This window comes from Panthera pardus, unplaced genomic scaffold (assembly GCF_024362965.1).
Source record: "Panthera pardus isolate Hobbes unplaced genomic scaffold, ASM2436296v1 HiC_scaffold_20, whole genome shotgun sequence".
NCBI lineage: Eukaryota > Metazoa > Chordata > Mammalia > Carnivora > Felidae > Panthera > Panthera pardus.
The window spans coordinates 62434514-62446842 of record NW_026526766.1 but is presented as its reverse complement, the minus strand read 5'-3'; the positions used below and the strand labels follow the sequence as shown (position 1 = coordinate 62446842).

General features: G+C 39.5%; 1 long non-coding RNA gene across 1 annotated transcript in view; it reads right to left on the bottom strand.

The window, feature by feature from the left end:
* LOC109270066 (uncharacterized) overlaps positions 1–12329 on the bottom strand; it is a 100836-nt gene that overhangs the window by 19272 nt on the left and 69235 nt on the right. The window contains exon 2 of the long non-coding RNA XR_008424283.1: positions 4718–4862. This is a non-coding gene — a long non-coding RNA (uncharacterized LOC109270066). The remainder of the gene's footprint in view (positions 1–4717; positions 4863–12329) is intronic.

The following is a 12329-nucleotide window of genomic DNA, read 5'->3' as shown; positions in this document are numbered from 1 at the left end:
GACAAGGTATAAATCTGTCTGGCTCACAACTGTCGTTACACTCCCACCAGGGCATATAGTACAGTAAAAGTACCCATACTTCAAAACCAGATAAATTTGAGTTTTGGGTTTTTTTTATTTTTTTTAACATTTATTTATTTTTGAGAGAGAGACAGAGCGTGAGTGGGGTCGGGGCAGAGAGAGAGAGAGAGAGAGAGAGAGAGAGAGAGAGACAGACAGACAGAATCTGAAGCAGGCTCCAGGCTCTGAACTCTGAGCTGTCAGCACAGAGCCTGATGCGGGGCTCGAACTCATGAACCATGAGATCATGACCTGAGCTGAAGTCGGATGCTTAACCGACTGAGCCACCCAGGCGCCCGAAGTTTTGATTTTAATCCCCCAACTTAAGAGCTGTCTAACATAAACTTTCAATAAGTTATTAAATCTATTTAAATTTGCTGAACTTGTTTTCTTTATCTGTATAATGTGAATCATACCTACCTTGGAGGATTGTTGTGAGGGTTAATAATAAAGTAAGCAAAAGATAGGACCTAGAGTACAGTGGCTGCCCAACAGATGGTGGGTCCTATTTGGAGCTAGAGACAGAAGGTGGACAAGCATCAGCCTTCCTGTGGCTCGGTGGCTGGTTCACTCAGGTCCCCAGGAGGTTTGTAACTCAAAGCTCAAAAAATACCAGAATGCTCAAGTAATGATGCCAATATATCTGAATGGCTCGTTAACACTTACAAACCACTTTTGTGTATATTTTATTTGATCTTCACAAATATGTAACTACAGATGCATAAATATGCCACAATTAATTGAAGAAATTCACAATATGCCCAGCATTACTCTAAGCATATAAAATACATTGCTGAATTTCACCTTCATAACAATCCCACAGGTTGGTATTATTTTTCCCATTGTCTAGATGCAGAAACTGAGGATCAGAAAGGTCAAGTAACCACCCCAGAATCACACTGTACTAAGTAGCTGAGCCAAGACTTGAACACTGGCCAATCTGACCACAGAGCTCATTTCTCATAACCTTCAAGATACACTGCCTTCTTCTGAAGCAGGCAGGGCAAGTATTACATTTTTACTATACACATAGAGATGTTCTGATTCGCATTAAGGTAAACAACTTGTTTTAGTACTCACAAGTTGTATTCGTGAAAATTAAGCCTGAATGGTGACCAGGGGTGTCATTTAGACATTGGCACAAGAAGGTTCCAGGTGTGTCAGGTTTGCAATGTGACATCTGGAGAAGAACCTTATGAAACTACTCATTATCCAAAAGTATTAACATCCAAAGATAAATTCATAATAATGGGAAAAACCAATTATTCACTGAAACTGGAATGAGCAATGAGGCATGAAAAAAATATATTATCTTTTTGCAAATATGGTCCAGTACTTTTACTATAAATTAAAATCTATGATAAATTGCAAATAAATTAGATGGACATCTGCAGCAGAGATTAAATAACCAAAGAAAAACTGCACATTTGGGGAATTTTAAGAACATGGAAACCACCTAAGAGAGATGGCTTTCCTTGCAGATTGTTTAGTGGATCCATTTCTTATCTAAAATCTTTCAAAGAACAATTGTGATGGCTCCCACTCACTAGCTCCTTTGAATATGAAGGATTTTCTAAGAACTAGACGGTGAGGACAGGTACCTCCAGCAGTTAATACAGAAAATGCCATTGTCATAATGTCAGATACATAAGGACACCGCAACTCAGGGACTATAATACAGATATATAACGTCTACATACAAATTTATCAAGTTGTGAATACAAGTCTGAAACTTGTAACCATAACATATAGCAAATCAGAATGGAAAGGGAGGCCTTCATAAATATTAATTTCCTCATCTTTAAAAATGGCTTAGGTGTCTATATATCTCAAGATCAGCTTCGAATTTAAAATGAACAGTGAAAAGAGGGGCACCTTGGTGGCTCAGTCGGTTAAGCATCTGACTTTGGCTCAGGTCATGATTTCACAAAGAACTTGAGTTCAAGCCCTGCATTGGGCTCTGTGCTGACAGCTCAGAGCCTGGAGCCTGCTTCAGATTGATTCTGTGTCTCTCTGGAGACTGCTTCGGATTCTGTGTCTCCCTTTCTCTCTGCCCCTCCCCTGCTCATGCTCTGTTTCTCTCTCTCTCAAAAATGAATAAACATCAAAAAAAATTTTAATGAACAGTGAAAAGAATGGAAATAATATATAAATATAAATAAATTAACATTTTGTTTCTTAAAAATTGTATATAAAGGAAAACACTTGTTAAATTACTGGAGATCTTGCTATTTAAAATAAACCTGTGGCTTCTCCCTTCCCTTTTATAAAGTGAAAATAACTTACTGTTCTTCAGTCCCTGTTGTTTTATTTTTAATTTTAACTTACGTTTTTCTTTTATTTTAAATATTTCTATTTCTTCAACAAAGGCTTTGAAGTCCAATAAATAAAGTGTATTAACTGAGAAAAGTCTTCCTGAAACACAAACTTTCCTGCTTTGCAAGGGGAGTTACCCTTTCTGTGACCACAGCATGAATAAAGACACACTTTGACATTCAGCAACACCGAGCCAGGAAGTTGCCTACATCTCATAAACCACTATGAGTCACCACAACTTCAGAGCAAGACAGAGAAATAGCAAGTGTCCACAGTTAAGAAGGAAATCTCCTATCTATGGTGAGAGATGCTTTCATGTAGGGAGCAAAGGCAGCCTTGCCAACCAATGGACATCCCAAATTTCCAGCCTCTCCTCTCCACACCTGTAGCATTTCCTGACCAATGGAGAAGCATAATTTTATCCTATACACCTCCCTTCACAGGTTATTATTTCTGCTCTTTCCCATTCCTGTTGATTGTATCATGTATGTAAGACTTTCTTCTATCCCCAATAGTGAGTCTCTTGGCAAAGCTAAAGGCTTTTCTTTAGTTGTCTCTTGAGACATATAGAAACTGGGAGTTGGGAAAGCTCTGTTTAGAAGAGCCAAAGCAGACCTAGGTGCTCTCCATACCTTGGGTTGGACCATGGCCCCTGAAGCAGGCAAATGGGCCCAGAGTGTCCATGTGTCAGAACAAAGCCTTATCTTCCTTCCAGCAAGGAAGCTTTCAAAACCCAGCCAGTACAGTAGCTGTCCACCAGACCAAAGTAAATGTCCAGATTCAACTTCATATGTATGTATGTAGGAGGATAATTTTCACATTTTACTGTGTACTTTCGTCTGGGTGAATAAAATCTCTTCTAGAAAAGAAGGTTGGGAGAAATGCTTTTATTTTCAGAAATTCTTAAAGGGTAAAATCTACCCACACAGCCTAGAGAAGGAAATCAATCAATCCGACACCAGAGCTAAGATTTCACTATATAGTAAGTGTGAGCTGGGAGGGAAGCATGGCAGGGATTCACTTGCCTCCTACATGGTCTCACTGGGAGCCAAGACTGCATTCCATAGTAGGACACTCCAGGCAGCCCTCTGTTCTGCCTCTGAACATAAGAAGTCTAACCCAGGAAGCAAGTCTAACCCAGGAAGCAAGACACATCATTCTACAGCACCTTCCTGAACTGCAGTTTATAAAATGGGATTAGTGTTTTTTTCTAACTGTATAACATTGACTAAATGTTAATGAGTATTATTATTATCTGGAATAAATACACTAGAACTTAAAAAGGAAATGTGCCAAGTTGTATGGTGCATTGTGAAGACTGGACCTAAATTTAGAAGACCTGGGCTCTCGCACTGCTATATACTACCATGTTCCCAGTGTTCTCTCTGGTTCTCAGTTTCCTCGTCTGTAAAACAAAGTGATTCAAAGTTGTGAACTGGCAGTCCCTGGAATGACTGCCCTGTTTCTCAAAAGTTTAATTTAATCATATTTAAATGGAGGACATGCTGTCCAGGCGGCCAGAGCCCCATCACTTTTTTTTCTCATAACTGATCCTCCTTTACACATTTATGAAACCAACCTAGCCCTGAAAAATTTGGGCTAGAAATGCTAAAATCTCAAAGAATATTTCCCAGTCTTAAAAAAAAAAAGAAAAAAAAACCTACAGTGTTTTTACCCAAGCAGCCACAGCTAGTATTTCCTTGTTCCCTCCCTATTTGAATATCTCAGCTTGAGCTACATTTTGAAAATGAAGAGATAAAGGCAGTCCAGCACGAGGAAGGAAAGTATTGTAAAGTATGACACTGGGACATGTCATGCCACATCATGGAGATGTAAACAGTCGTGCATGACTATACAGAAGAGTGTAGGGGGAGAAGTAAAGGGAATAGAAAAATTGAGGTGAGAGGCTTAGCAAGAGGCCAACACTGAAAAGAGTTGTGAGCTAGGCTGAAAACCCTGAACTCTGTCCCAAAAACTGAAAAGAGATGGTGGGGGGAAGGGGAGAGGGAGGTCACTGAAGGTTTTTAACCTGTTGGATTTCTATTTTAAGCCTCTCTACTCGAGAGGCTGCATGGAAGACAGACAAGTACTTTCCCCCACCAGCATAAAGTACTTTCCCCATTAGTAAAATAAGTTGTGTAGAACAAGGGTTCACACTGCTGGCTGCATATTAGAATCACCTGAGAAACTTGTAAAAGCACTGCTAACCTAGCCTGATGCTAAGAGATTTTTATTTAGTTGAGGGGGTAGAAACAGGTACGATATTTTTTCTTAAATGCTGAAACCTTAAAGATTCTTCTCGCTCTGAAATTCTATCAACTGTGTCAAAGGAGGTTCTTACCATTCAAAGTGAAGCGTGGTGAAAGCCACTTCCTTTATATCCTCAGACCCCAAATCTGGAACAACGTTTGGAAAGTACCTCCAAACAACTTATATCACTCTTCTTCTTTAAATTGGTTTAATCCTTGAGCGTATCAAGCTTCTCTCTGAAAAAGCACAGGATTATTTCAGAGAATGATTTCAAACTCCTATTTTAGAATTTCACACTGTTAAATCATTTAGAAGTGAAAGAATACCAGCACCTCCCAAATAAACGGAAAACTAAAATGAAATATAACAAAGTCTATTCACATCTTATAAGGGATTGTTTTTAATCAATCAGTCAATGAGAATATACATAAAACCTGAGTCTGTGTAATATTTCCCAAAATGAGTTACTCCAGCCTGGTAGGAAAGCAGCTCTCTACTCATTTTCTGCCTCTCTCTTCCCCTAGCTTGAACCTGAAGACATTTGCTTGTTTGCTTGCTTGCCAGTTTTCAAAGCTATTGAGCACTTCCTATGAGCCAAGCATTGTGCCAAGGACTTTACAAATATACATCACCATTTTACTAATGTAGAAACTGAAAAGAGGAAAAATAACTCCCTCAACAACACAGAGCTGGTAAGAAGCAATGCTAGAATTTGAACCCAAGTTCATCCTCCCAAACCCATGTGCTTCACCATCACCCTGCAGGGTACGGCCATTCCTCCCTACTCTCTAATGACATCTTGCCATCTACCCACACCCCCACACCCTCCCTGACCTGTGGATGATTCCACTTTGAGTTCACTCGAAGGATGTGAAGAGGTAAATTAAGAATAGACACACATATAACCCAGATCATCTGATCCTCTCTCAGGGGGTGATCCCTCAGAATGCTGAAGCAGGGTGCCCTCTGCTGTTAAAGATGATGTAGATGTGGGTTAAGAACCGAGGGCCAGGAAGATTCAGAGGGCCTCCTTATAATAAGGAGACCAAAGCTTGGGATGAATTTGTCCCTTATAAACAAACAACTGTACCTCCTGCTCACAAAGAAAACGCTTCTGCTCCATGGGTCTATCCCAAAAAAAAGCCTTCAACTAAAAGAAGCAAGACTTCCATGTCAGTTTTCAAAATTTTGTCCAAATTCAACGCACAGAATCATTACAGTGGTCCTGAAATCAGCCTCCAGTCCTCTGGTTTGATGTTATTTTCCTGTGTTCAGGCTGTTCGCATTAAACGGAAGCTGTGACCTCTACGGCTACCGCCCTCTTCTAACTGCGATTGTGAGAAGGAATGTCTCCTTATATTAGGCATTAAAATGATGCTGAACTTGCTGCTAAGAATCCACAGCCTTGGATGCTTTCTTTCTTTACTCAGAAATTATAAAACATTTAGGGACCCCTGGGGCAAGTTAATCATAAAATATTCAGCAACATCTGTGCCCTATTATTTACTGACAGACTAAACCCAGAAAATATGGCGCCTGTATCGCCGGCTGCCCTTCATCACGTGGGCGCGCACACGGTGGCTGGAGGCGCTGTTCTGCAGTCCTTTGCCTCTTTCTCACTCAGCCCTTCTCCCCAGCACCTCAGTCATGGGCTACCAGTACAAGCCGAAGATTAGAGTCTCCCCAGGCAAAGCAATTTCTAACAAATGGCTCCCGGTCCTGCGGGGATACTGCTGTGTGCCTCGCCTCAGGAATTTACCCAGGTGAGTGGCAGGAAGATATGATCACAGCCTGTGGAGGGAACTGCAGTGACCCCGGTGAGAGCGCCCCCTGGAGTCTGTGCACAGGCACGCACATGCGCAAGCTTCAGGCTGCTCTGCTCCAGAAACAGAATCCCATAGGAAGGGTTACAGACTAGAGGTTAAGGCACTTGCATTCTGTCAGGCAGTCAATAAACGCACAATCAACACCTCCTCTGTGCCGGGTGCAGTGCTGGGCTCTGGCTTCTGGTCCTGACTGTGCTGCCTTATGACCCTAATACCGTGATCCTCAGTGTGGGTTTCAGGATGGAGGGTGAGGGGAACAAGATAGCCACGTGGAGCGCTGTTGTAAACTACATGGCCCTTCTTATTACCAAATTCTGATAAACAGCTCCCCTCTCCACCACACTCCCCTCCCACTCCCAGCTGCATTTTTATTTTGGAAAAAGTTCCTCACAGTATATAGCTGGTCCCTTCAAGAACTATGAATTAGATCCTTTGTAAGCAGAGTGACCATACATACACCCAATTTGTCCAGGACAGTTCCAATTGACATCTGTTCTCCTATTTTATTAATAACATCCTTTTTCCCTCTCAGAGGTGTCCCAGTTTAGGAATGTACTTTATATGGTCACCCTTTATAAGGGCCTTTCCAGATTTAATGTGACTTTCACACACCCATACCAAAGATTTCAGGGCTTCTAGAAACTTCCCCACAAAAATCTCCCTAACTATATTTTAAGAGTCCCAACTGAGAAGTCTCATCACATTGTGTTTCTATCAGACAACATTGCTATAGACCCTTGCTGCTTAAAGTGTCCTTCACAGACCAACAACTTGAATATCACCTGGAAGCTATTAGAAAACAGGATCTCAGGCCCCATCACAGGTCCACTGAATTAGAATCTGCAGTTAAACAATATCCCCAGGTGATTCATCTCTACACTGAAGTTTGAAAAGTACATAGGACTGGAATAGACATTTTTCCAAAGAAGACATACAGATGGTAAACAGACACTTGAAGAGATGCTCAACATCACTCATCATCATGGAAATACAAGTCAAAATCACAATGAGATATCACCTTACACCTGTCAGAATGGATAGAATCAAAAAGAAATAACACGTGTTGGTGAGAAAGGAGAAAAAAGAAAATGGGAGAAAAAGGAACCCTCATGCACTGCTGGTGGGAATGTAAACTGGTGCAGCTACTGGGGAAAATAATATGGAAGTTCCTCAAAAAATAAAAATAGAAATACCATATGATCCAGAAGTACCATATAATACCAATTCTATTTACCCAAAGAAAACAAAAACACTAATTCAAAAAGATATATGCACCCCTATATGTATTGCAGCATTATTTACAATAGCCAAGACCTGGAAGCAACCCAAGTGTCCACTGATAGATGAATGGATAAAGAAAATGTAATATATGTGTACACACACACACACACACTCACACACACATATATATTACTCAGCCATTTAAAAAAAAAAATGAGATCTTGCCATTTGCAACAACATGGATGGACCTAGAGAATATTATGCTAAGTGAAATAAGTGTGACAAATAGCATATGATTTCACTTATATGTGGAACCTAAAAAACAACATGAACAAACAAAGCAGAAATAGACCCATAAATACAGAGAACTGATGGCTGCCAGAGGGGAGTGGGATGGGGAGTGGGGGATGGGGAAAATGGGTGAAGTGAGTGGGAGATACAGGCTTCCAGTTATGGAATGAAAAAGTCGTGAGGATGAAGGGTACAGCCTAGAGAATATAGTTAGTGGTACTATAATAGTTTTGAATGTTGACAGATGGTAGCTACATTTCTGGTAAGCACAGGATAATGTTTAGAATTGTCAAATCACTGTGCTGTACACCGGAAACTAATGTAACATTGTGTGTCAACTACAATTTTAAAAATCTCATTACATTAAAAAATTTTTGAAAAGCACAGTTCAGGGGTCAAATTTTTTTCTTTAAAAGGCTGGATCATGTGGTGCTGAGTGGTTCAGTCAGTTAAGTGGTCGATTCTGGATTTCCACTCAGGTCTGATCTCACAATTCCTGAGTGCCGGGCTCTGCGCTCACGGAGCCTGCTTCAGATCCTCTGACTCCCTCTTCTGGCTCTCCCCCACTTGTGCATACGTGCGCGCACCTCTCTCAAAAATAAACGTTAAAAAAATTTTTTTAATAAATAAAAGGCTGGATCATAAATAATTCAGGCTTTATGGGTGATACAGTCTCTATCACAACTACTAAACTCTGTCATTGTATTATATATAAGTGAATGAGTGTGGCTGTGTTCCCTTGAAACTATTTACTGGAGCACCTGGGTGGCTCAGTCGGTTGAGCCACCGGCTTCGGCTCAGGTCATGATCTCACGGTTTGTGAGTTTAACCCCCACGCTGGGCTCTGTGCTGACAGCACAGAGCCTGCCTCCGATTCTGTGTCTCCCTCTCTCTCTGTTCCTCCCCCACTTGTGCTGTCTCTCTGTCTCTGTCTCCCTCTCTCTCTCTCTCTCTCAAAAATAAATAAACATTTAAAAAAAAATTTTTTTTTTTTAAAGAAACTATTTGCTGAAACAGGCCATATATTTACTATGGGCTAGACCAGTGGTTTCTCAAATGTTAGTATTCATTAGCATCACTCTGGGAACCTGTTAAAACTTTTGCTTGCTCATCCTTGCCCTCAGTTTCTGATCAGGTTTAAGCAAGGGTCTGGGAATTTGCATTTCAAGCAAGTTTCCAGGTGATGCCAAAGCTGCTGGACCAGAGACCACAACTTGAGAATCACGACTCTAGAGTTGTGATTTTCAACTCTAGCTGTACGTTAGAGTTATTCAGGAGTCTTTTGAAAAATACCCAAGCCTGGGTCTCACTCCAGACCAATCAAATTACAGTCTCTAAGGGTGGGCCCTGGCAGCATTGATACTTTCTAAAAGCTCCCTAGGTAATTTGAATGAGCATCCCAGTATGTGCACATTACAAAATTACCTTCTATTCCCTAAATGACAATGGCAAAGCATTAGGAAGACAGAAATGTTAATGAACCAATTTACAATTATCTGTGAAAAACCTGCACCTTAACACACAAAGACAAGAATTTTACAAGGGGATGTCTTCTTAAGACTCTCAAATTGGTAAAACCTACAATGTGACTAAGTACAATTTAACACTTTCAGGTTGTTTGGGGAGGTTTTTTTTATTATTATTTATTTTGAGGGGGGAGGGGCAGAGAGAGGGAGACAGAGAATCCCAAGCAGGCTTTGTGCTGCAGGGCTCAATCTCACAAAGCTTGAGATCATGATCTGAGCAGAAATGAAAAGTTGTATGCTCAATGGACTGAGCCACTCAGGCACCCCTGGGGAGTTATTTTTAAGTGAACAGAAAGAAATATAGGTTATCAGGATTTCCTTCCCATGCTGTTTTGGTATTCCATTTCACAAATAAACAACTCAACAGCAAGTACCAAGACTTGACTCCTAGTTCTGAGCTTGCAAGTCAACCAGCTGTGTGACCTTGGATAAGTCTCTTGAGCTTGTGCTTTCTTGACTGTAAAATGAGAGGGTTTGGCTTGTGTCCCCTCCAGCTCTACATGTTTTTGCTTTATGATTTGCATTTTATGAATCACGACTTTCTGTAAACATTTCAAGATTTTTCTCTCTGGCAGTAGCAGCGGGTATTGTGTCCATAGGATCAGGCCAAGAGTGAAAGCAACTGCTTATACAGAGATGCCCTGCATGTGATTTTTGTTTATGGGGTAGCAAATTCTGAGCACCATGGAACTTGCCATCTTGGTGGACCACCCTTAGAAATCAGAATCATGGCCAGGGTCAGTATCAGGTGGAGATTTCACCTACTGTGCCAAGCTCTCACCTACTTTGAATAGTGATATTGATGCATGGGAAGAAAGGAGAATGAATAACCTTAACCATGGACAAAGAGAATAAAAACTGTCTTAGGATATAGGAGGCTTTATCCTTGGGCTGAGGAAAGAACAGAACAGATGCAAGAGAAGTCAACAGAGATATCTCAGCAACTGTATGAGAATAGAGGTCACGTGGGAAATGACAATTGCTACATTCAGTGGGACAGGGAATAAGAACACTCATGAACCAGAGGAAAATAGAAAGAAAGGCCGTAGTCATATGTATGACTTCCTGCATCTATGTTTCAGGGCTAAGTCTCTTGAAAATAGTCCAAATGCCCTTAGAAAGTCCTATAAATGCACAATAAGATCAATTCTGATTCTTTGGGAAAACCCAGTGAACAAAGGTGCCCCTGCTACTAGACACACTTTGGACATTAGGAATCATAATTTCTATATGGGCTTTTAAGGAAGACATTTTATTAACTTACTTCACTAGATGTCCTTTCTACTGAATAGTCTTTTCTATATCATACATGATGGGAACTAGTTTTCCAATTAGATATTTAACTTTTACTACTCTAAATAATCTCAATTTAACAAGGAATTAATTAAATGGATATAGTGAAAAAGCAAGTGGAATGATCACTAACAGCAATCTTGTAATTCCATCTTTTATCAACAACGTGTGAATCAGTGTAGGTTAAGCCAGTCTCTTTCTTCCCATGAAGTCCTCTCTGGATTCATAAAGTAGAAACTTTCACCAACACATCCACCCACCCTCTTGAGGAACTTCCATCAACAACTCCACCCTCTTGATCTTCGGGAAGAGAAGAGAAGCAACTTATCTGATTGTTGAAAATGGGATAAAATGCATAGCTCATGCATATCTTTGGTTGAGTCTCAAGAACTAAAATAAGATTCTAAAAACTGAAAATTATGGATTTGGCTGAATATTACTAAGCATTCCTATTACAGTAGGGAGGAAATCTGAAAAAGATATGAAAGTGACAGTTACTGAAGAAAACAAGCATTACATGTTTATTCTCCAATAAAGTACATATTAGATTAGCACTTATTTTTCTTTTTAATCTGAAATGTGATACTATCTTGTACATTAATCTCCCACTTTTTTTTTCCACATAATATTGTATCATTGGAATCCATACAGTTCAAAATATGTAAATCTGGTTTACTCTTTTTAATTTTGGTATAACAGTTTGTAGTAAAGATTATTATAATCAATCCAACTATTCTCCTATTAATGTTCATTCAAGTTGTTTCCACCTTGGGGTTTTTTTTTGCCAGTACAAACAACACTAAATAAATATCCTTATTCATATATCCTTAAACACTTGCACTTCTGCTCTTTATTATAAATTACAAAAAGGGATTACAAGATCAGATGATATCATGTAATTTACACCTTCACAGATATTGCCAGATGCTTTCCCATCAACTTCTAGCAATTCAAATTCCACCCAGCAATGTACAACTACCCATTTTGTATTTTCACCAACACTTAGTGTTTCCAAAGTTTCCCATTTTTACCACACTAATTGTTTCTTATTTCCCTGAGTACGGGTGAAATAAGCATCTTTTCATGTCTTTACTAGCTATCTGTATTCTTCTGTGAATTATCTGTGCATATACTTTGCCCATTTTTATTAGGTCATTTGCCTTATTCTTATCCATTTATAGGAAGCCTTTGTTTATCAAGCTTCTTAAATTTTGTCCATCATAGATGTTGAAATATTTTTTTTCCTTTTTGTCTTCTAGCCTTTGCTTTCATTTATGTTATACTTAAACATACAAATGTTGATGTTTTTTGAAATTTATTACATTAGTCTCTTATTGCAATTGGGTTTCCTGTTAGGAAGTTCTCTCTACCCATGGTTATGAAAATATACTCCTAAATTTCATTATTCTATATTTCTACACTGAAATCTTTATGTATATATACATATATATATATATATATATATATATATATATATATATATATGTGTGTGTGTGTGTGTGTGTGTAAATCATAAATTTATAGTACCTGACTTCAGAGCAATTTG